Genomic DNA, 22,869 nt, shown 5'->3' on the forward strand with positions numbered 1-22,869 from the left:
GGCCGCCGCCGCGGGGGTCGGGGCTTGCGGGCGCCCGGAGGCGGAGCGGCAGCGTCGGTCGGGCCGTGCCGGGGCTCAGCCTTCGGTGCTTTCAGGGGAAAAGACTGAAGTTTTGTGTACAGGTTATTTAATAATTCTGTTTGAATACAAGTGTTTCTCTCCTCCTCCTCCTCGGCCCCGTGCGGGGCTCCAGCATGAGATGTTTCTGTAAAGCGACCCGCGGCTGCAGCGTGAAATAAACACGTTAACACTGTGGGGTCACGCAGGGGGGGGTCCCGCCGCGTGGGTTTCATTCCATCGGCCTCCCCGGGCTCCCCCGCCGCCTTCCCGCCATTTCCCGCTGAGGCGGCGGCGGGCAGGGCCGGGTCCAGCCGCCTCGCCGGGGTCAAGCGGAGCTCGGCGCACCGTGACCTGGGAGCTGCTCATGGTAAACGCCTTTATAATCCCTTCTTCGGAGCGATGTTGGCCTGTTGGTTTGGGTTTCGGTTGTTTTGGTTTGGTTGGTCCGGTGTTTTTCGGTTAATCCTGTCATTTCCTTTCCTACACATGGAGCCGTGAGGGGAAAGAGGAAGGTGGTGCCAGGCCTGGGAGTGAACGGGCAGGTCCAGCCTTACAGACCGAGATGTACATTGGGGCAGAGGTGTCAAAGTTAGTAACGCCCCGTCTCAGAGATGTCCAGGCCACGGGCCCAGTGGCCACCAGCCATTCCTGGCCCGATTTTGGCACGGCACAGCCAAAATGTGCTTCCCGCATGTTAACTTTCTGTAAAATGGAAGAATTTAAGGGTCAGATGTTTGTTACCCTCCTAGTGTGACAAAATGGCAGTCCCTGTCCTGCACAGGGGAAGGTACTTGGCACTAAATTGTGTTTAAAATTAGTTGGTAGGCAGTGACAGCTTTTAGGTTCCTTATGTCTCATCAGGCATCACGAAAGCATGAGTTTGGGCTTACATTCATTTTGGCAAATTTCTTGTAAAATAATGACTTTTTTACTGTAACAAGTTCACTCTGACTTATTTTAACTGAAATTTCCACAGAACAAACAAATTAGGAAGCTGATTAGTAATTTGCTAAATTTTGCATTTTAACATTGAGAGTAGGTTATTTGCTCCTTATATTTTTACCAAGTCAGCTTTATTTTCTGGTTACCTAATGAGACAGCCAAATAAAAAGTGCCCATCGAGACTTCAGTGGCACTAACCTGGAGCCGTGCAGCCTCAGACGGGTTCCTCTGGTGGCGGTTGTCACAACCCTAACGACAGAGGTAGACTTTGCCATGGACTGCTGCGTCAAGACGAGCAGCAGCTCCCTAAATGTTTATAGTGACAGAACGTGTGAAACGGATGTGTTTGTGTGTGTGTCAAATACTGCAAAGAATCTATTCTCTCAGGACATAATGAGATGAGACAATACCACCAGAACCCTCACATCTGAAATAATGAGAAGTTAATGGACAGTTACCGTGGCACAGCTCCTCAACAATATTTTAATGTTTATGATTCTGAATTAATTTCCCACACCATATTCTTAGTGTCAACTTATTAAATTAATAAGCAGGCAGTTATCTTCTGTACTACTGAAGAATCTTCTATAACCTGTCCTATTACAGAAAGCCTTGTGAGAAATATGTTTAGCATCATTGGTTAGCATTCTTTTGCCAAAGTTTTAGGCTCCAGAAGCGTGTTGTTGAAGGATATTAAGTAGAAGGTACTTTGAGTGTTACAGAAGGAGCATCAGCAATAGAGGAAATAACTGATGGACCTCATCCAGAAGTCCTTAGTCAAAAAAGTCTTTGAAATAAAAGCACATCCCACTTACTACTGACATATGATATAAATATGTCATCAGGAGTAACGTAATGCTTCTGCTTTTTGAAATGTTTCATGGCATACAGTGGCAACCTGCTTCCTTTATTTGATAAGAATGTGGTGTCACAGAATTCAGGACTGCCTTAACAGAGAGTTTGTTTCATTAAATAGTCTTTCAATTCTGTGTTCGGATCAGACCTACTTAAAATGGACAGCAATGGAAAGTGCTTTTGTTGGTAGCAGTAGAGGGGACACGACAGTATCACAGGGTATGGAAAGTCCACTTACATAACGGACTTGGATGGTGCCACACAGTGATGGCCTTTCTCTGCTAAGTGAGTGCCAAGATCAAGATGAAGTGTTAACACGAGCTGAAGCAAGGTATTAGATGGTTTCTGGAAAAAGTTTAGCCTAAGAACTGGAGAACTGTGGCTGTTAGAGCAGACGTAACCAGCAGAAAATAGCTCAATAAGCATAGGCATAATGATTCCTAAGCGGGACCGTTATGGAAAGATTTTTCTCCAGTTGGATGACAAACTGAATTTACCCAGCATCTATGTTTCCTGGTCTAGCCAGACTATTTTGGGCTCTTAGTCAGTCCTCAAGACACAACTTGAAACTGAAAGACTGAGTTTTACCACTCACTTAAGTGTGAGCCTGCAAGTAACTTAGGTTTTAAGCAAAAGACCATAGCCCAGGCAGTCACCAGCCTGCACCATGTCAAGGGGGTGGTGGTATCTGATTGAAAAAAAAAATATATATATCAGAAAAACCCAGTGACATGTCTATACACCTTGTATAATATCTGTATAATGACTACCTTTAAAGCATGAAAGCGCACAGGTTAAAAATACATACGGTCAAAATTAAATACCTGTTATGAGGGAGAGATGCATTTAAGTGAAAACTCATGATGTCAAATGCTAATTAAAGTCTTAAATCTGTGGGAATAGTACCAAAAAAAGAAAAGGCAGAAAATTAAGGATTCATGACACAAGGTAAGTAAAAGTGAGTGCTTAGAATACAAAAAATATTTAATGAAACATTATTTCTCTCTAAAGCTTTTAAATAGATCATTGGAAAAAGAGGGCATAGCCATCATAGCTGTTTCATACTCATCTCTAAATAGCTAAATCATATGATAGCTTTTCAATTGAAATCGTTAAACTTTTATAGTAATATGGCATTTAAATATACATGTGACCTTTCTGATGTATGGGTAGAGCGTTACAAAAATATATTGCTTACATCTCAAGAATTTATTTCTAGTTGGCAAATTGCACTATATAATAAAATTAACTTTTAATTTTACATTCACAAAATACATTTTACACTTTTAGCTGTTTCCAATCAACTAGAACAGCTGTTCATTTTATAAAATTAAATGATTAATATTATTTTTAATTACACATTTTGAGTACATATGCTGCTCAAGGTCAATTCATTTCTGAATTTTAAAACTTAAATATCACTGGTATAATAGACACATCATATAAACTAATTAATCTTATAGTTAATTCAAATTAATTAATCTCTACCAAAAACTCAGGATATGGTTTAAAAACTTGAGATTTGGCATGTTTTCTGTATTGAAAAGTGACTTTCACACTTGAGCAAACTTTCAAACAGAGAATATTTAAAAAAAAACAACACAAAGCAATAAAACAAAACAACTGCCATTGTTCTTCAGGTAGCTTGGGTTTTTTTTTTTTAACATGTTGTTAATCAAATTATTTTTAGTTACGGGCCAAGTCATGTAATCCAAATTGTGGGCTTTATCACAACAAAGCCTTCCTTTTTATTTGTGTGAGACTGACCCAGGAGAAGATTGCAGGATTCCCCTTTTGGTCCCGACTGACCAGATTCTCACTGCAATAATCCAACAAATTTATAAAGTTATGTTTCATACTTCCTCAACTGCTATTATAGAAAAAGTAGGATAATGGGTTTTTTAAGCTATATTGGGAGATATCCTTGCTAAAACCATGTAATTGCCATATAATTCTTCCTTCCATACTAAATTATAGATGTAATTTTTGAAAGAAATATTTGATCTTAAATTATTTGCAGAGTTTGAGAGATTGCGATATGTTTTATGTAAGTAACTACAACTTAACTATTTCAGTTTGTATATTCTCACCTATATCTAATATTAATCTTGAATACTGAAGAAATAGGAGATATGCTGATGTCTTGAAACTCTTGGACAAAAGATGTGTTTTACTGTTTAGTGGTAGTCAAGGATTTTAGCAGACCGCTTGAAAGTTTATAAATAAGGTAAATTTGTATCTCTGTGCAAGTAGTTGCACAATTGTCTAGGCTCTTCTAAATGAGCCTTGTAACATTTAATAGGTCTTGTCAGCTTTTCCCCATATTGAGTGGTGAGAAACAAAAGTATGATGGCTCACTTATTGTTAGATCTTAAGATAGATCTTAAGATAGATTGTTAGAGTCTATTTTTCTCTTTTTTAGTTTCTCCAATTATTTCACTCTTTATATGAGGTTCTTGTGAGTTCTGTGGTAGAGATACAGGGTCTGCTGCTCTGGCACATGATGGAGTCAACTCAAAGGCTTCCTAGATTTTCCTGCCAAACTTTTTAAAAATACTTGCCAGACACACTCCCCATGTCTTCGAGACGATTGAGCTTGAAAACAAAGCTTTCCTCCAAAGGGATTGCCTCGCAGGTATCTTCAATAACTTTGCAGGTAAACAGTGTCCAAGCCACCAAGGACCTGAAAGTGTTCAGCAACCAGCAAGGCTCACAATTGTCAGGTAAGTGTCAACGTGCAGCATTGAGAAGAAGGATCCAAGGCCCTGGGCTGATTGAATGAGTGCTCTTGAATCACAGAATCATAGAATGTGTTGGGTTGGAAGGGACCTTTAAAGGTCATCTAGTCCAACCCCCCTGCAGTAAGCAGGGACATCTTCAGTTAGATCAGATTGCTCAGGGTCTCATCAAGCCTGACCTGGAATGTCTTGATCAGAGAAAATCAGTAGAAGGGTATGTAATTGAAAGGGTCTTTTAAATAAGTTTATTTGGCTTGTTCCCTGTTAATATGTACTCCCAACTGATTTGAAGTGATATAGGTGTTTCATTATGGATAATGAAAACCAAAGGAAACATATTTTGACCTTGTGACTGTGGCAAGTCAGTGGGAGATGATGGATAGTGAGATTTGGCCTTTAACCCAGAGGCCATCAGTCCCGTTTTTCTTCTCGTCATCTCTTTTTTTTTTTTTCACTGTACACATTTACCTGAGTGCAGAGGAAATCCCAGCACGTCCCTGACCCAGCTCTGGTGATTACATCCCTGCTCAGCCACGCTGACCGGAGCCCAGCCCGGTGTACAAATCCTGTGTGCCCACTGAGAAAGGTTACGGATATCCACTCCAGGGTGTGTAGGTACATCGTAGGGGTCCAACTCCTCTCCAGGTGGCTGTGCCATGTGTCCCATGCTATGAGGTACTGAAGTTAGTGGCCAGGAACTCTTGGAGAAGTGGCAAGTTTGTAGAGAGGTGTGAACAGGGCCACTACTCACTGAACAGTTGAAGTGCACCCTTCAGTGGTGCAGAGACCTTGTACAGCGTCTCTGTATAGGTACAGATTTCTCCATTAGTGGTAAGAAGGACAGAATTTCCTTTCCTCTAATTGAACTACCAAAGAAATAATAATCCCCTTTATGATATCTGATTCCCTTTAGCTCTGCCTAAGCCAGGAAGAGTTTACCAGTGTAGGAATATTGTAGACCATTTAATGTGTGCATCACCGTAGCGACCCTTCCTCTCCCGCACTTTTGCTTCCCCTCCTCCAGAGTGGAAAAAAAACTGCAGCAGCAAAAGTGCTGCCTTGTCTGTCCTGCTGCCTCGGCAGTGGAGCCTTCTGATGTCCCAGGTAAGGGTTACATTTTTTTCCTCTTCCCACGACTGGCACAATTGTGTGTACAGCAGCATGTGGTTGAAGCCTGGTTTACCCCATCCTCACGTGAGCACAAAGTTCTTAGGCTTTGGATTTAATTTTTCTCTCTGGCCTAACAATATGATATGATCCCTGCCTTAAGATAGGAGCCTCCATCTAGCTCAACTTAATCCCCTTCTCTATGGCATCGGTCACTGGCTTTTACTGGCCATTAATGCCAATGCTGAGCAAGTAACTCACTTTGGGAAACATCATAATTTGCCCTTCCTGTCAGCCTGTCCCATCATAAAAAGCACTATTTCTTACATTTGTGATTTCCTGTTGCCACTGAATCACAGACAAAATGGAAGAAACGTCCTTTTTTAAAGGAATTACTTATCACTGAAATGAAAAATAATACTCAAAATTTATAAACTGTGATATTTTTCACAGGTTAAATGCTCTCTTTACAAATAGCCATGTCACCAGCTTCATCAGAAACAACAGTGTGTGCCTATTTTTTTGTATTTTTAAAAGGCAGGGTTGACTGCAAAAGCAATATATTCCTGTTATCTGCAAGTCCTTGTCCTTATAGGAATACTGAGCTGTTTAAACAAAGTTCCAGTATTGACCTATATACTACTCAAAAACATTTTTCATTTTCCTTTTTAACATGAACCAGCCATCACAGAGCACACTTTCAAAACAGGCTCTAATTACAAAGCAGGTTAAAAGAAATTTTATTAGACCAAAGCCTGTATCTTCACTTGGGGTCATGTCCCACATGCTTTATTCAGGATCAGATGGCGTGCCTGTGATCTCCACATGCAGATCTCTCATCTGTATGGAAAGGAGATGTCAGTCACGCTGCCACATTCCCCCTTATTTTAGACAGCTCTCCACAAGTCTAGGATGCACATGTGAAAAAGAGACAGGAAAATGTGCGCTATTCATTAGAGATTAGACAGGAAAGATAACATAGCCTGAGAATGTCAGGTGTTCTCAGCTACCGTATGTTAATCCCAAAGGACTGTAGGAAGGGCTTCATTTCTTCCCCTCACATCTAAATAATTCGCTTTCCTTCTGGTCAGGATCAGTGGTAGTGCTTTGCTTTTGCAAAAGCCCTGCAAAAAAAGCCAGCCAAACACTTGACATCTGCTTACTTTACATGTTATAAAACGTCGCTTGTTCACCTTAGTAGCCCAATATAGGAGTCCCATTCTTAGCATTACCTGATCCTTCAGCAGCGTGGCTCCACTGACTTCCTTCTGTTAATTTGCTCTGAAAGAACTGAAACAAAATAGTTTTAAGCAGGCAAAGATTACACTTTTATATTTTCCAAAATATTAACCAAATCTTCTTATGTGCCTACATGAGACCTAGGGCTATGTCTGAGCGTCTTAATAAAATGCTTGAATAAATTGTATAATGGCACTGAGAAGCTACTTGCAAAGTACTGTAATCGAGGCTATGTTGAGTGCTTGAATAGTTAAGTTTGAGAGAGCAGAACCGTGAGCAATCTTGTTAGGGGAAGTAGGTTCTCTGTAATACTATTTAAAACTGGCCAGAGCAGCTCAGATAATGCACGTAAACACTGGAGCTGTAACTCTGCTGCCCCAATGGGATCTTGAATATACAAAGAAGGACAACAGTAAACACGCTCAGCGCATCCTGGCAGTCTACAGGGAAGTGGGCTTTTTTCATCAGAGGAAGGGCTTGTAAAAGTTTTTCCCACAAGGGGAAAAAAGAGGATCAGGGATCTGAAAATCATTATTCTTCAGAGGGTAAGGGAGAAGGCAAAGCAGGTAGGAAACGTTTCCTTTTCATGAGCCACATTTGCTTATGCTCAAAATATCAACACTAAGAGTCCTAGTTCCCTTCTCTACCTCCTGAATGGGAGACACAAGACCCAAGAATTTTTAGAAGCCTTTAGCTGAGTCAGTCCCCGCCAGTTTCCCCACACAACTCACGAGAGTTTGTGGTACAGCCCTGAAGTTCTCCGTAGGCTGTCTCAGTATGCAGCTGTTGCATTACCTTCATGGGGTTTGCCCTCTCCCCTGCCCTCCAAAAAACCAAATCATTGTGCCTAATTGTACTATTCTGAAACACTTTGGTACACATGAGGAAAATTTCCTAAGTTATATATAGTGATTCCAGAGTGCTGAAATCACTGAGACTTAAATGTGGGAATTACCTTCTAGTTTTACCATTCAGTTATTTGTCTCATTAGAACCACAGTTTTAACCAGCTAAGAAATATTAAATACTAAACAGCCAGTAAAGCAGAATAGTATGTTACATTAAAATAATCCTTTATACAGTGCCTAAATACGTTAGAACCTCATTTGTCTTTTTATTGTGTGCATTCATTCACGATACACTTAATTTAAAACAGGTGTCAGGTATGAGCTGTAATACTTGGATTTGGACTCTGATCTAGGTGTTAGAATCTCTGCCACTTACTGAGCACGTTCAAGAAAGGGGAAGGAAGAGGGTGAGTTTAGGCCTGTTTTTAATAAGCTACAGCAATTAGATATTTTGAATACTCAGAATGATGTATTAGAATTATACAATTATTTGGTTTGTTCAGTTGCTTTTTAATACACTTGAGAACCAGCTCCTAATTAAGATACACACACTATCAAAGATGCAAAACTTAGATGTTGGTAAAAACAATTAGAATGATGATGTAGGCTTAGATTCCCGGTGGTTTTTGTACAGATCTGCAAGACAGCGTGGGTACGGGCACATGGAATTTGCCTTCTCTGCACAAAGTCCAGAAACAGCTGCAATACTGGTGTGTCCTACAGGGACATGAGCCACCCCAGAGCAGGTGGGATGCTCTGGAACATGGCTCTGTTTTCCCTGAGCTGACTGGGTGCTTTGACAGGGGGAGCTTTAGCCTTCAAGGGAATTGCTGCAGTTACCCATTGCCTGTGGGTAGGGAGTTCCTCACTGCACAATTCCTTCTGGAGAGCAATAGTCTAGGGGTGCTGCAGTCCTCATCGTGCTCCCATGGCCAGATGGTTAGATCACAGCAGAGCCTCTAGCTTTGGAGCATATGCCAATTTCGTGTTAATTATTTGTTATTTCAGTTTAGAAAACATTTCTTCCTCTTTAAAAGGTATGAGGAAAGCACAGCATACAACAAAGCACATTTTATAAAATAGAATAAGATAAATGATCCAACCAGGATTACCTCCAGTTATAGACATGCCTCATCCCTTTAAAATTAATAGACTATGTAATATACCATCCTTAATATGTCCTTAATGTATTGCTCTTGATCTCAAAAGCAGTAATAGCAGTCTCTCTCATGAAATTGTGCTGCAGAAATGACTGAGTTCCTACCATCTCAATGCCGCATGATAAACCTTAATCAAAGCAACCAAACCTCTTGACTTGCTGCTGATTCCACAGCACTTTTTAATAGTGGTATCACTTTTATCTATCATCATTTATTCAAAAAGGTAAATCAAAAGCATAAAATAGTCTCATCTGATTTTTTGCCTGCAGGAGATGTCCTTCTTGTTGGTTAAGCCATGAAGTCTTACATCAGTCAGATAAACTAAGTGGCTGACCTGACTTTCTGTGCTCCTTTTCCATGTATAGAAGTTTCTTACGCACAGGTAGCAATCAAGTAGCAAAATCAAACTAATCTCTACTAATCCTAACCAATATTTGGATATATCCCTAATGCCTGTTAGTTTGAGATGTGTTTAGAGTTATATTAATGATGATCAATACCAAGGATTTTTAAAATTTGAATTCTACAAATAAATTCTAACATTTGTGTGTGTAATGTCACACTTATCACATTGTAACTTTTATCAAACTCATTTTCTTTTAAAATAAGTTGTTAGGAAATAATTTTGAACTAGACTGCAATAAGCAATACTGCAGCTGAAAAGTTCACAAAAAGATTAGGTTAGCCCTAAAGATGTGCCCAGGGATAGGTGGCATGTTAGCTAACACAGCTAACGCCCATAGTTTTTGTGGCAACAGTTAGGACACCAACTCGCCACTTTCAGCTTTCAGGCCTCAGTGATTAGGTTTTTATTTACACCTCTACCACCAAAATGCAGCTTTTTCTAACTTCTTAGGAGGGCTCTGATTCATGTCTCTGGGGTCTGAGTATTTTACCCACTCCACTATAATGCTCTTGGGAAAGACTTAAGAGTATCCCAGCTACATCTGTTTGAAATTATTTCAGTGCCTTTGGAGATGGAGGGGGGGGGATGTGTGTGTTTGTAAGACCTTAAGGAAGCTGCAGAACTCCACATGCCCCGGGAGCCAACCAAATAATCATTAGAGAGTCCCAGAATGCAGGAAGAGTCCCTGCTACAAGCGGCTTCCTTTGGCAAGCAGGAACGGAGAAGCCTGAAATGGTTTTCTCAGGGGAAATGGTAAACATAATGGAGATGCATAACTATCATGAGCCAGACCAAAGGTCTGTTTAACCTAGGAGCCTGTTTTCCAGTAACAGATGCTTAAGGAAAGTGGATTAAAAACAAGGCATATATAAAACAGATATTCCCCTTGGCGTGGCCTCTCAGCTTCTGGGGAGCAGTGCTTCAGAAACTTCCTGAGCTGGAATTGCATTTCGTTTGTTGTGTTTAATAGCTGCAGATAGGCCGATCCATCACTGATTTGCCTCATCCCTTTGTGACTGGATTTATGCTTTGTGGGGCCACCACGTCTTTCAATAGCTGTTCGTGTGGCTGGATTACAGCCTCTCTGAAAAAAAAGAGCGCGATGGCTTTATACCCATTGCAGTTTTCCCCGGATCCCCCTTAACACGGAGGAAAGGCCCACACCGGTGCTTCTCCCCTACTCCTCAGGCCATTCCCGGACCAGGACTGTGCTCCTCAGGCCCAGCCGTGGGCTACAGCGGGCCTGGGGCTCACCTCTGACCCCAGCCTGGAGCCCCCCAGGCCACCGAGCCCCCCCAGCACCCCCCTGTACCCCCGTCCCCGCAGCAGGAGGTCCCTGTGCTGGGGGCAGGTGCCAGACAGGAGTGTGGGCCCTGCCGCCGGGCTCTGGGCCGGGGGTGCTGTCAGCCCTCCACCCTCCAGGGCCTTAGCAACATGGCCATGCCTTCCCCTCCATCCCAGGTGAGAGGCGGGTAATGGAGGTATCTCTGGTTGGTGGAGGAGTTGCCTGCCGTGGGATCAGTGCCAGGGTGGCAATCACTGGTCACCATTTCCTCAGGTGGGCTGGCCCTGTCCCGCTCTGGGACTGATGGCAGCTGGACTTTGGAAAATACACCTGATGGGAACGTTAGCCATATTTCAGGCCTTTTTGTGGCAAATTGAAGCTCATTTCACAGAACTGTAGGGCCAAGTCCCTCAACATGTTGGTTTTGGTGTTTTTTTAAAAAAAAATAGTCACTTGGTATGGTGACTCTTAGCTTTCATTTCAGTACAGTGGCTTGTTTGTCTTTCACTGCGGTGGTATAAGCTTTGGCGTTGTTGTTGTTGTTTCTGGAGGTCAGATACACACCAACGTTTCAATTCAGAGCTGTGTTCCCCACAGCTTGTCCCTGGGCTGTGAAGTGTGGCTGTCGGCTGAAGTGTGGTGGGTGAAGTACAGGGAGGCTCTTCTCCCATTAGTGGAAAACTTGGGAGTTAAAGAATTGAGTTAAAATACACTGCTTTCCAAACCTTTTTATATGCCCGCATAACATGAAAGCTGATTTAATTTAAAGAATAAAATGTGATTTGACAGGCAGATAGTCCTCACTTTTATCTTGTTCCTTTATTGCATCGTACAAAAAGATGAAAATGGTTAAGATGTTAACAGCTGAAAGGTGATGGCCCTTCTGATACTGTATTTCTCTCAGGATAAATTTCCTAACACATTTTTATAGTCTTACATATATATTCCCAAGACAACATACAAGATGTGGCGAGGTTCTTGTATGTTTCAGGTGACGGATGTTTTTTGCAAGAGACATGGTTCAACATTTGGAGTCTGCGCTGCTTCGGCCAGGTTAAGCAGTTACTGCTCTTTTTTTGATTCCTTCCTCAGCCCCTGCAATGTGTCTTTGAACGAGGCCCAGCTGGTATGACCTGCCCGGGGGAGGAGGAAGAGGAGGGAGTACCAGGTCTCATTGTTTCACAGGGTGTAAAAAGTAACAGCAGGTGGGAACAATGTAAAGGTAGGAGTGGCAGCTGTGTGGTGGTGCTGCTGCTGCCTGCTCTTGGGGTTTTGGGAGAGGCCTTGTAGTATGTGGAGCAATTCTTAAGTGTAGGTGTAGTTACAGGCATCCATAGAGAAATCTGCTGATCACCCATACTGGGCTGCCATGGTCATTTCAGTGGCCTTTCCCATCCAGTGACAGAAGGGTAAGTCGGATCTGGGGTGCTAATGAGATGTCTGAATTTATGCCACTTCCTCAGGTGGTAGCACTGTTTTTTACCTGTCACTTTACTCCATTGAAATATATACGTTATTGAAGAAACTTGCTACTCAAGACCTCTTTCTGCTCCTAATTAAGTCAAAGGAAAAACTTTCTCTGACTTTTGAGGGAGTAGGGTCTGGCCCTTCAATGGAATTCAAACATAAACCATTATGCTTCCCTGACAGCTGTGTACCTTCTGTGAGGGGAGGCCAAAACCCAGCAACAAAATATGACTTGCTTTGGCTGCTTCAAAGTGAGATAGCAGTAAGGGGAAAGCGTTTATAAATGCCAGTGCTGGCAAGGAGAGCAGAGAGACATTGGTGTGATCCTTTCAAGGGTGCACGGCTACTGCGTGTTGAGGAGTCCTGCTTTTTGTTATTCAGCATCTGAGCTGCTGATCTGCATGGTATAGAAAACTGTATGTATCCTTAAGACTGACCACAAAACAGATAGCTTTATTTTTGACCTAGAGAAGTTGCAGATCTTTTTGTTGAATGTTCTTAATATTTTTTTGGCATATGGCTACTGTGACATAGGCCCTTTCAGCCTAAGATTAAAGGAAAACCAGCTGATTCTGTTTATAGGAGCCTTCAGATAACTGCACTAGATTTTACAGTGGGTATGGTCACCAAACTTGTTTAAAAATTTTGTGGGTTTTTTTTTCCAGGTTTTTGGAACTGCAGAATTGATCAATACAGAGGTATTTCCTAATGAGCTATCTGTGACTACAGATAAGGCGGAGGTTTTTTTAAGTAAAGAGTTTCTAATTTCCAAGTCTTTTCTTAATATGTTGGAAAGTGTGTTTGTTATTAAGCTAATAATGAAAGCATAAATAACATATTTCCATAGCTAATATTTTTATTTTGACATTTTAATTCCACTTTTAAATAAATATTATTAGCATTTGTATATTGTCTTTTGTCTGGCCTGGCAGACCACTATTAAAACTAATAATGGCATTGTAGTGTGGTCTCTTGGTTTTACTGTGTAGATTATGTAGTGGACACATACACTTCCTGAAAAATTGCTCTGACAACAGTACCCTACTTGAGACATCTATCATGAGAACATGTGTGTTCCTTCTCATAGCCCAAATGAAAAATGAAATCTTCTCAACACCTGCTTCCAGCATCCCTTTCCCATGTTAAATGTATAACTATAAAAACTATATTTCCAACTTAAAATTATTTTGCATGATTTTTTCATGCTAAACTATGCAGTTATCTGTAATGTGTATTTTAAACATTTTTGTCTAATGTAAAATAATCATATAAGGTTTTATACATTCACTGATCCCTGAAGTTTAAAATAGTTTCTTTGTGTTTATAAATAAAAATTAAACACTCTTTAATTAAGAAAAGTATTCCTGTGACTACCTAAAGATATTTTATGATAGAAAAAAACCAAGCACCCATCTCAGAAGTTCAGTGCTCATTAGATACTTAGTAGTACAGAAAATTTGTCTTCTATACAGCTGTCACATCCAGCAAACCATTCAAGATTAGAGACTTCAGTTAGAGATACCATTTAACTTTTGTTTAAACTAAGTTTTACTGTCGCCACATAAAAACAATGTGAACATATGCTCTCAGAATTACACAACACCAGCCTTGTAAGCTCCTCTAAGTTGTATTTACCAATCCTAGTCTATAGAAATATGTATATGCTCACCCAAACTTGTATGTAGGGTATTCTAAAAGTTTTAAATGAATATTTTAATTCATAGTAATGCACAGCAGAGATCCTTATAGCACATCTAATGCTGTTAAGAATAAAATCACAAATTAATATTTCCAATATATTTTGAAGTATGATGTCTTGGCATGGCACTACTGGGGTGGTAGTTCAGTTTTTTTACTACGTTTACACTTGTCTTACAAAGTATTTTCTTATATGGTCATGAATCAAAGATAAATCCCTTTTTAAGTACAAGGAAACATTAGCAATGTAATGCTAACTTTGTTGCGGTAAATTAATTAAAAATGAAAAAATACAAATTGCAAAAAAAACCCAAATTCCTATATATAAAAATTGTGGTAATTGTACTGTGTTTGCTGCTTAGGTGCACTTACTCCAGAGACATCTGTAATGGATGAGGCAAGAAGAGAAAGACACATCTTGATGACAAAAGTTTCTAGAAAGCCTTCATTGTACGAAGGCCATAAGAAGAAATCAGTTACACTGATCTGGGAGAGTCCGGTGGTGGATGAAGGGGATTTGGTAATGACTACTACAACCACCATTTATTTGTAAATGTTTTTCCCCATACTGTGTGTTAAGAAGTTATTTAAATGAGTTTTTCATATAGTAATATGCAGCAATATATTATACTTGAAGTAAAAATGTCACATTTTGGTAATTTATGCCTAATACCTGGAGCATATAAAATGAATTGTTTTATTTATTTACTGTGATTTGCAGGGATATTACTCCATGACAAGGTTACATTGACCTATCATTTCATGCATCAGCAGTTCTATTGTACTGATTTGATCAAGCCTAGTGGATAAAAGAGGAGCAATCCACCCAGTGGACCAAATTAGAATTATAATAAAAAGTGCACATTCTGAAGGGCAGAGGAGGTTAAGTGTGGTACTTGCTGCATTTGGCATCATTTTTGTGATGTGTCAGATTTTAAGTTTCTTTCATAAGTGTTTGTTCAAAATTCTACATTCAAATTTTGTATTTTGATTTTTATGTAGTTATGTAAGTGATGCTGTGGCTACAGTTGAGGAAAAAGGTAATTGTGCCACTGGAGGCTTTTTTACATTAGGTACTAGTGAAAGTGCAATAAATCTTTTTCATTTTCGATTTATTGCAATTTCTGGGTGTCTCTGCTGTACAACTCTAGATACTGCTGTTGCTCCTCATGCTGAAGAACTTCACCATATTACAGTTATACAATGTCAATCAACCTTACCTAGTTACCTGGTTTGGGATCCACTAGACAGCAGAAAAGGGACTGCATGGCCTATAGTTTTACTCTGTTTTTTATAGCTATCTTCTTCCTACTTGCCCTCCTTGAGTGCCAACAACAGCTCAGTGAATCAAGAGAGTCTGGCTACTGTCTGTTCTCTGCCAGGTAAGTTTTAAACTGCTGTTATTCAAGGGATGTGCCAAGGTACCTGTCTTATCCAAGGTGTGAAATAACCTTGTGGCTCAAACATTATTTTAGCAAGATGCAGCAAATAAGATCTTCAAGTGGCTCTAGAGTAAAATATATATATGGAAGTTGTAGCATAGAAGCTTATTTTGTTTTGTTTCTTTAATGACAAAGAGTATACATTAAACACACTTTAAAAATCTTTATACATTTGTTTTATATTGCTCTGTTATGATGATCCACTAGTACTACATTATCAGTCTGTACTGGTGAAGATTTGCTTACAGTGGAAAATCAAGGCTATTGGAAATGATAATTACAAATTCTAGCACCTCAGAAATGCTAAAGAGCGTAATAGCAACATTCATGTGTTTTGCTTACTAAGGAATCCACAGAGAAATTTATTTAAGCACACGTTTAAGTTTCAGTGATCTCAATAGGACATAAGAACGTACTGCAGTTGTTTTACATAAATGGGTGGAGCGTGTGCGTCAGTGCTTTGCTGGATAGATGGCATCTAATAGAGAGGGAGACCCCAGGGAAGAAGCCCAGCTCAAGAGCTTGTCAAAAACACTGGGAAAGTACTGATTGGTTTTCTTTGTTTTGTTCATTGAGGTGGTTTTTTTTCTTCTTTTGACTTAGACATTAAGTTGATATGAATTAATTGCTTCAGTAACTGAAGCTAAGTAAAAACATGCTATCCTAAGATTAAAAAAAAAAAAAAACAAACCAAAAACAATAAAAAAGGTGTTCTATTTGTTTTGGTGTTGCATGTCTATACAAATTCTGGTGGTCTACTGTAAAAAAAAAAAAAAAATTGGGTTTTAATTTTTTGAATATTTTCTACTAGGTACAATTGTTTAAAAGGGACAGAGACCAAGAAGGTAAGCATCAGCTCACTCCAGAACTTAAACATATACCTCCTTTATGACAATAGATGAGTTTTGTTTCTTATTCAGATATTATGTTGAGTGATGTATTAAATTCCATTGCTGTGAATATTCATGCAGTAGACGAAATTATGTCAAAGTTTCAGTTTGTATCTTTGTGTGGACTTGTATTGAAATTGCTGAAAATTTTCACTGCCTCAGGAATTTAGTAATACCATGAATAGAAATTTATCACTTTTTAAAGTTACTGTTTCTATTTTGGGAACAAACAGGCAAAATAATAGATAATGTATTTTGGGGTCAAAAGGTAAATTATTTAACAAGTGCTAGCTTTTAAAACAATAGTTGCCTAAAGCAATATTTGTTACTTAATCAGGGAAATCTAAGTAGGCATGGGGTTGAGCAATTTATTAGTGCATATTTGAAGTGGAACTTTTAAAAAGATCACCATACAGCTTCAAGTTAAAGAAATCTTAGAGTTGAGGAATAATATTTGTATCAGGTGAACCAAAATATTAAACAGCTGTTTTGTATTTGCTTTTCAGAAGTGGCTATCGAATCAATTCAAGCGGTACCAGGGTAAGATGATGACTTTGGTTTTGCAGCTGATCTATTACATGCTTTTTAAAGCCATTAGAGCTCAATAATGCAATCATTTGTCACTCAATTAATTTTGAAAGACTGGAAATACATGAATGAACTCTTAAACCCGTGGTTCACTTGGCACCATTGTTATTTAGATGAAAAAAAAAAATATTAGTATTAGGTAAGCTCCATTGTAGGAACTCAACATCTTTGTGTTGTGTGACTTGTTATTTAATTTAAAAAATATTTTCATTATTACTGTAGATAAACATATGCATAAATAAGCGTAACATGTTTTTGTTTTGTATAAAATATGCAGGTTCATCACAACTAGAAACAATAATTGAAAAAAATCTTTGTGAAAATTTTTCTCCAAGGCTGATTCTGACCCTAACATCAACAGAAACTTTATCAAGGGCATTAAGGTGTGCAGGCTCCTGCCCTATATTATCTTCACAGGACACAGAATGACTACTGCCTTTCTATTCATGAGCCCTGTTGCCTTGCACTGTTTAAGGGTTCCCCAGCTTGAGTTTGCTTGGTTACCACATTAAACATGTGACAAAGGGGCACATGTCCAGGAGAAGGTGTACCTCCAGTCCTGCTGCTTTCTCCCATCTATAGGCAAAAGTGGCAGCAGCTTCCAGCTCTGCTGGGACTGCATGTGGCACTGCAAGACTGCTAACTACTCAGGCAATACCTCTTCTGGACATAAATGGCAAATCAAACATTTGCATGTGTCATTTGGAAGCAGTATAAACTTGTCATCCCCAGATCCCCCATCCTACTGTGTGGGAGCTTTCTGTATCACAAATTATATTTAAGTGAAAAATAAACATGAAAATGAACCTTTTCTTAGGACTCGTCTTCAGATCACAACTTTTCTTTTTGCCATGGTGCAGACTGGAGGCTCACTAGCTTTGTTCAGCAAAAGCTGAAAAATACTGTATTTTTATTGGAATATTAATATAATTTTGGAGGAGAGTATATTTTGTTTTCTCTGAGTGGAAAATCATTGACTTTTAGTATAAAGCAGTTTAAGATTTGGATCACAAGTAGTAAGCAATGGTGCCTCCCCTGCAAAACAAATCTCTACAATATCTGTAGAAAAATAGGTCTGATTTCGCCCCTCTATGTATTTTTGAATAGTAAGTGCTATGTAAATATTATCAGGAAGGTTTTTTTTAATAGGTGTTAAATCCTCTGAACAATTTAGGTGGTATCCAGTTCTTTTAATGGCTGGTCAGTGGGAGGTCTGTCAACAGGAGGTGGCTGATGGAGGAAACGCTCAGCAAGAAATCTGGCCACATGAACCTTTGTGGCTCCTCCCTTTACCTGTTCACGACCACAGTCTTGAATTGCAGGGTAGCAAGACAAGCCAGGAACTATATATTTTTCTATTCCAGTTTGTCTTTCTGATACACAGTAGATGTCCTGAAGAAACTGGTGGCACAGATGAAGCAGCTGCAGTCAGCATGATCTGCTGTTGCCTGGGGTGAACGCAAACAGAGGGGAAAAAACCCAGCATCTCAGGCAGCCAGAGAAAACAAGGTTTGTCTGCTGGACATGACTTAAAAATAAACATATTCCAAAATTTGGAGCTATTGTAAAACCTCTTTTTTTTTTGTCAGTGAACCCAACTTTGATCCAGGTTGCCTTGAAATTAATTGCAAAGAAAAAATTCATTATTCTTCATACTCCTTAAAAAGCTTGGATAATGGAAGGCTTGTTAAAATGTGAGTAAATTTTTTGGGGTGGGAGGCGGGGGGGAAGGAGAAAGGTAGCAAGCTAAATGACTGTTCCTTTCTGATACTCCGTAAATGAGGGATTTTCATCTTCAAGAGCAAGGTACTAATGCATCATCATATTAGGTTTCAACTATTTTGTCCTTCATTTTCACATTTTCATTTTTCAACCAACCCATTTTACTATAGAGAATTAATATTTAGTATAAGGTTATCACAAAACAGGATATTATTTTGCTGTGGCTGTAAAACTCATTAGAGATCAGTTTGAATGATGCAATTTTTAGTATTTCTCATATTTATATGCTTTTTTCTTTTTTTTTTTTTCTTCCCCACTACTGGAAAATTTCTTGCAATGTATATATGGGAAGTTTCATCCAGAAGAGTGAAAAAATAATAATTCATCCAGTATTCTTCCCCAGCTTATATATAAGAAAATACAGGGTCAATTTGTATTTACTTAAAGTTACCTGTGGTTTGTGGGTGTGACTCTTCAAGAATTAACAAATTGTAGACCATTATCGATAGGGGCTGTTGGACATTTTTTCTGAAATTATTCCTTTTCCCATTATATTATTAAATATTTGTCATGCCAGCAAGGAAAGAACAAGTGTAAGAATGACTTCTGTGATAGCATTTTGATATTTGTAATAAGTTAAAGACATAGGTGGGGTGTGAGGACAGACATAATGTCTTTTGTTGGACCAATTTGTGTAACTGAGGACAAGTAGATAAACATTGGACATAGAAGTACTTCTTCAGGTCTAATATCGAAACATCAAAGCTAAATATAAGTTAGGGCTAAGGTGGTCTGCAATTGATACCTATTAGTTAGACTGCAAGAAAAAAGATAGTTGATACTTCCTAGATAGAAGAGATACTAATTAAGGGGAGGGGTAAGGTAGTTATCTCTGAAGGAAAATGCATCAGATTTCTCCCTGCAATTCTAGTTTCATCTAATCTTGTTCTTGCATACTTCCCTCTGAGCATATGCACCCTTTTCTCATTGTCTTCATTCCTGTACGCTTCCCTTATTTGTATGGACTTCTACGCACATGTGCAGGCTTGTACAAAATCACACATTTTAATTCTTTCTTTCCTACTGCCTTCCCAGTTGGGTAGGTCAAAAATACATAGTACTGGCTCATTGCCTTGACTTTACTTTGGTTTTCTTATGTGAAACACTGTCTTGTGTGAAGAGTTTGTCCCCAAAATATTCAGAGAAATTTTCTGAGAAACTGCTTACTTTAAAAAATGACAGGAGACACTCCCTTTCATTAGGGTTTCTAAGGAACAAGAGACCAAAATTTCTTGAAAACAACCTCTTTTGGAAAATGGCAGAATTTAGCCTGTGACTTTCCATTGTGAATCAGGCTAGAGAACAATCCATTTCAAAGAAGGAATTTGGCTGAATGGATTCTACTGAAGATGGAACTTTTTATTGTGAAAAATAACAAGAAAATTTAAGTCTTAAAAAGAAGGTAAATAAGCATGAACTTTCCCACAAGATTTCAGTGAATTCAAGCTATCTTAGAAGTCTAAAAAAATGCACATTGTTGTGTTAGGAACAAAGGAAGTCTTGAGTACATATTTAGTTTCCTATGATCTGTTTTCACCTTGGCATTATCTTCTGGTAAATTTATATCACTGACGTTTGGGGGTTAGTCTGAACATGTAAAATGCTCTCCAAATCTCACTGTTTGCTCTTGTCATTCTACTTTTTTAATTCAGATGAAAAAGAATCTAGGGACATTAAGAAAGCACCCAGTAATTAACGTGGTGCTGAAATTGAACCAAATACTATTGAAAACCAAAATAATGATGAGACACTGGAAATATCAGATCATGATGGAAAAAATAACAATGAACAAAGTGAAAATGAAGAGGGACAACTTACTACACCAATAGAATTGTTAGGAAAGTTAACTTTCCTTTATTAAAATAAATTAACAGCATGACTAAATGTTATGGACTCGGCTAAGCCAGGGCACCAATTCTGCAGTGAATACTTTAGTTCTTGTCAAGATTTGTCAGCGCTATTAATTACGTAGTTACCCAACCTTTCATTCCCAGGTCTTTTGGCTTATAGTAAAAAATACTCATTGATGAGAATGATACATTGTGTCAGTCATTACCATGATTTCTTATTGTGATAGAGAGAAGATCCTATCAATTCCTCATGATAAATATATTTGTATGTTTTGTTGTGTTTGCCAGGCAGCACAGCTTTGGAGGCCTCAGACACATGGTTGTTTGGGTTACAATTGTTTCTCTCTTGCCTGCCTGCTTGCCATCAGTTAATTGAGTATTCAGTATTATATTCTTGGATCTCTGTTGCTGCTATTGTCTCCAAGTGACCTCAGCTGATTTCTCCTGGCTCCCTGTTCGTGAGTTGGCCACAAATTCCTGCACTGTTCTTTAGGATGGGGAACAGAACCTTCATTTCAATTGATTTAATTGTTTTTTTGTAGAAAATGCAATAGAGAAGGAAAGTTTATAAGGGAAGGCAGAATGGCAAAACCCAAAATACCAGGCAATTTACTATAATGGGAACAATGAATTTTGTACTATCTTGTGAAAAATTACAGTTGCACAACCACTGTCTAATAATTAGGGCAGTTTTCACCTCAAAATTGTTCTTTCATGTGAAATTTTTTATTTTGGTTGGTTTTGCTCACTTTGTGATGCATGTGGTCTGCAAAATAATGTTAAAGCTTTTTCATGCCTTACTAATTTTGGGTTTCTTTCCAGTTTAACCTGGTACCTGATTCTTCTGTGTCTGTTATTCTTATTTATGATATAACGATTATATCGATTAAGATCTTTATTGCAGATCTTTATGATCTCATTTCTCTTAAATGTAATTTGTCTTCTCTCCATGCTAATTCTAGAATTAAAGTTGTATCTGAAATTATTAGTGCTATTAGCTGAGAAATAATTTTTTTGCATTGCAGACGCTTACTCAAAATTGTGATACTACCCAAGAGCACAGGCTATAACAGCAAGCTTGATATTCTTCAGGTTATGAACATCCATTTTTGATGTCTATATGTAAAGTTTTTCATTGGTGTATTTGCACTTTCATGAACCATAAGTGGCAGACTTATTTCTGCTTTGTTTATTTTGTCGTCATATACATGTTTGTAATATATTACATTGTCAGATTGCAGTTCTGAATTATAAACAAGAAAATACTGAGGCCAAGCAATTTTTTCCACTTCTTGAAGAAAAGATATTGAAGGGTAAGTTTGAGAATCACAACTACAATATTTATTGTAGAGGCATTCTTACCTTTCACTGATAAACACTGAGAATTATTGTACCAATAGGAACCTGACTTTGTGTTTGAAAAGCAAGCAATTAATGAGAAAATACTCATGTTACATCTGGATTTTCTACATCTTAAATAGGCTGCCTTGGTCTACAAAGTGTCAGAGTAAACATTATCTAGTTGTTAATGTTCAATTGTAAGTATTCATTTTACAGTATATTAAGGGAGGAAGAAAAGATTCAGAGATGATCTTACAAATCTAGAAACAGTCTTCTAAACTCAGAACACGCAGAATGGACCAGGTGAGCTCCCCTCATCTGTCTCAATATAATGCCGACTGACTGACTCCAAAGCATTGATAAAGACCTTAAACTAATCTCACTCAACCTGCACTGAAATGGAAGAAGAACGATTAAAAAAAACTCCTTTAGCATTTGGTCAGGAAACCTCCCACAGAGAACATGTGAAAATTAGTAGAGGAAATCAGTTTTTAAACTAACCCTGATAGAGCACCATCGCATGTCTTTTTGTGAATCTGAGATGTTACCTGTGACCATGCACTTGAATTGTGAAAAAATGCAAAGATTAGTTCCATCCATCTTTCATCTCCCAAGCCTGGTTTTGATGTTCGTTTTCTTCTCTCACGTATTAATTTTAGCTTACACCACTTATTTGTGATCAAGAGTTCCTAGTCCTGTATCAATTAGGATATAAAGGCACCTGGGGCAAGGAGCAGAGTGGGGGGGCGGAATCTTCCATTCTCTTGCTGCTGTGTATCTACAGGAAACGGGAACAACAAAGAATCTTTGTGACTTAATGCATCTGAGCATTCCCCTATAAACGAGTGGTTTTTCTGGTGACCAGCTGTGCTGGTTTTAGAGCTATGATGAGCCAATTCCAAGTGCAGAGTGGCCACACCACATTTCAGGATACAAGCTGGCTTCATAGTTTTAACCCTGCAGCCTGCCACACTTTCGTTACAGGGCTTTCTTCACTTGCTAGAAAGGATTAATCAGTACTTAATGATTTAATTGAAAATAGGTGAAAGTCATTGCCCTACTTGCTTCTTTTTAACTTCTTTTGAATATAATATGCAGTGCACCGATGAATGATCTTGTGTATTTTTATGGCAGAAGAAGTACAGAAACTTGCCAGTGGGGAGAGTGAAGAT

This window comes from Calidris pugnax, unplaced genomic scaffold (assembly GCF_001431845.1).
Source record: "Calidris pugnax isolate Ruff unplaced genomic scaffold, ASM143184v1 scaffold103, whole genome shotgun sequence".
Lineage (NCBI taxonomy): Eukaryota > Metazoa > Chordata > Aves > Charadriiformes > Scolopacidae > Calidris > Calidris pugnax.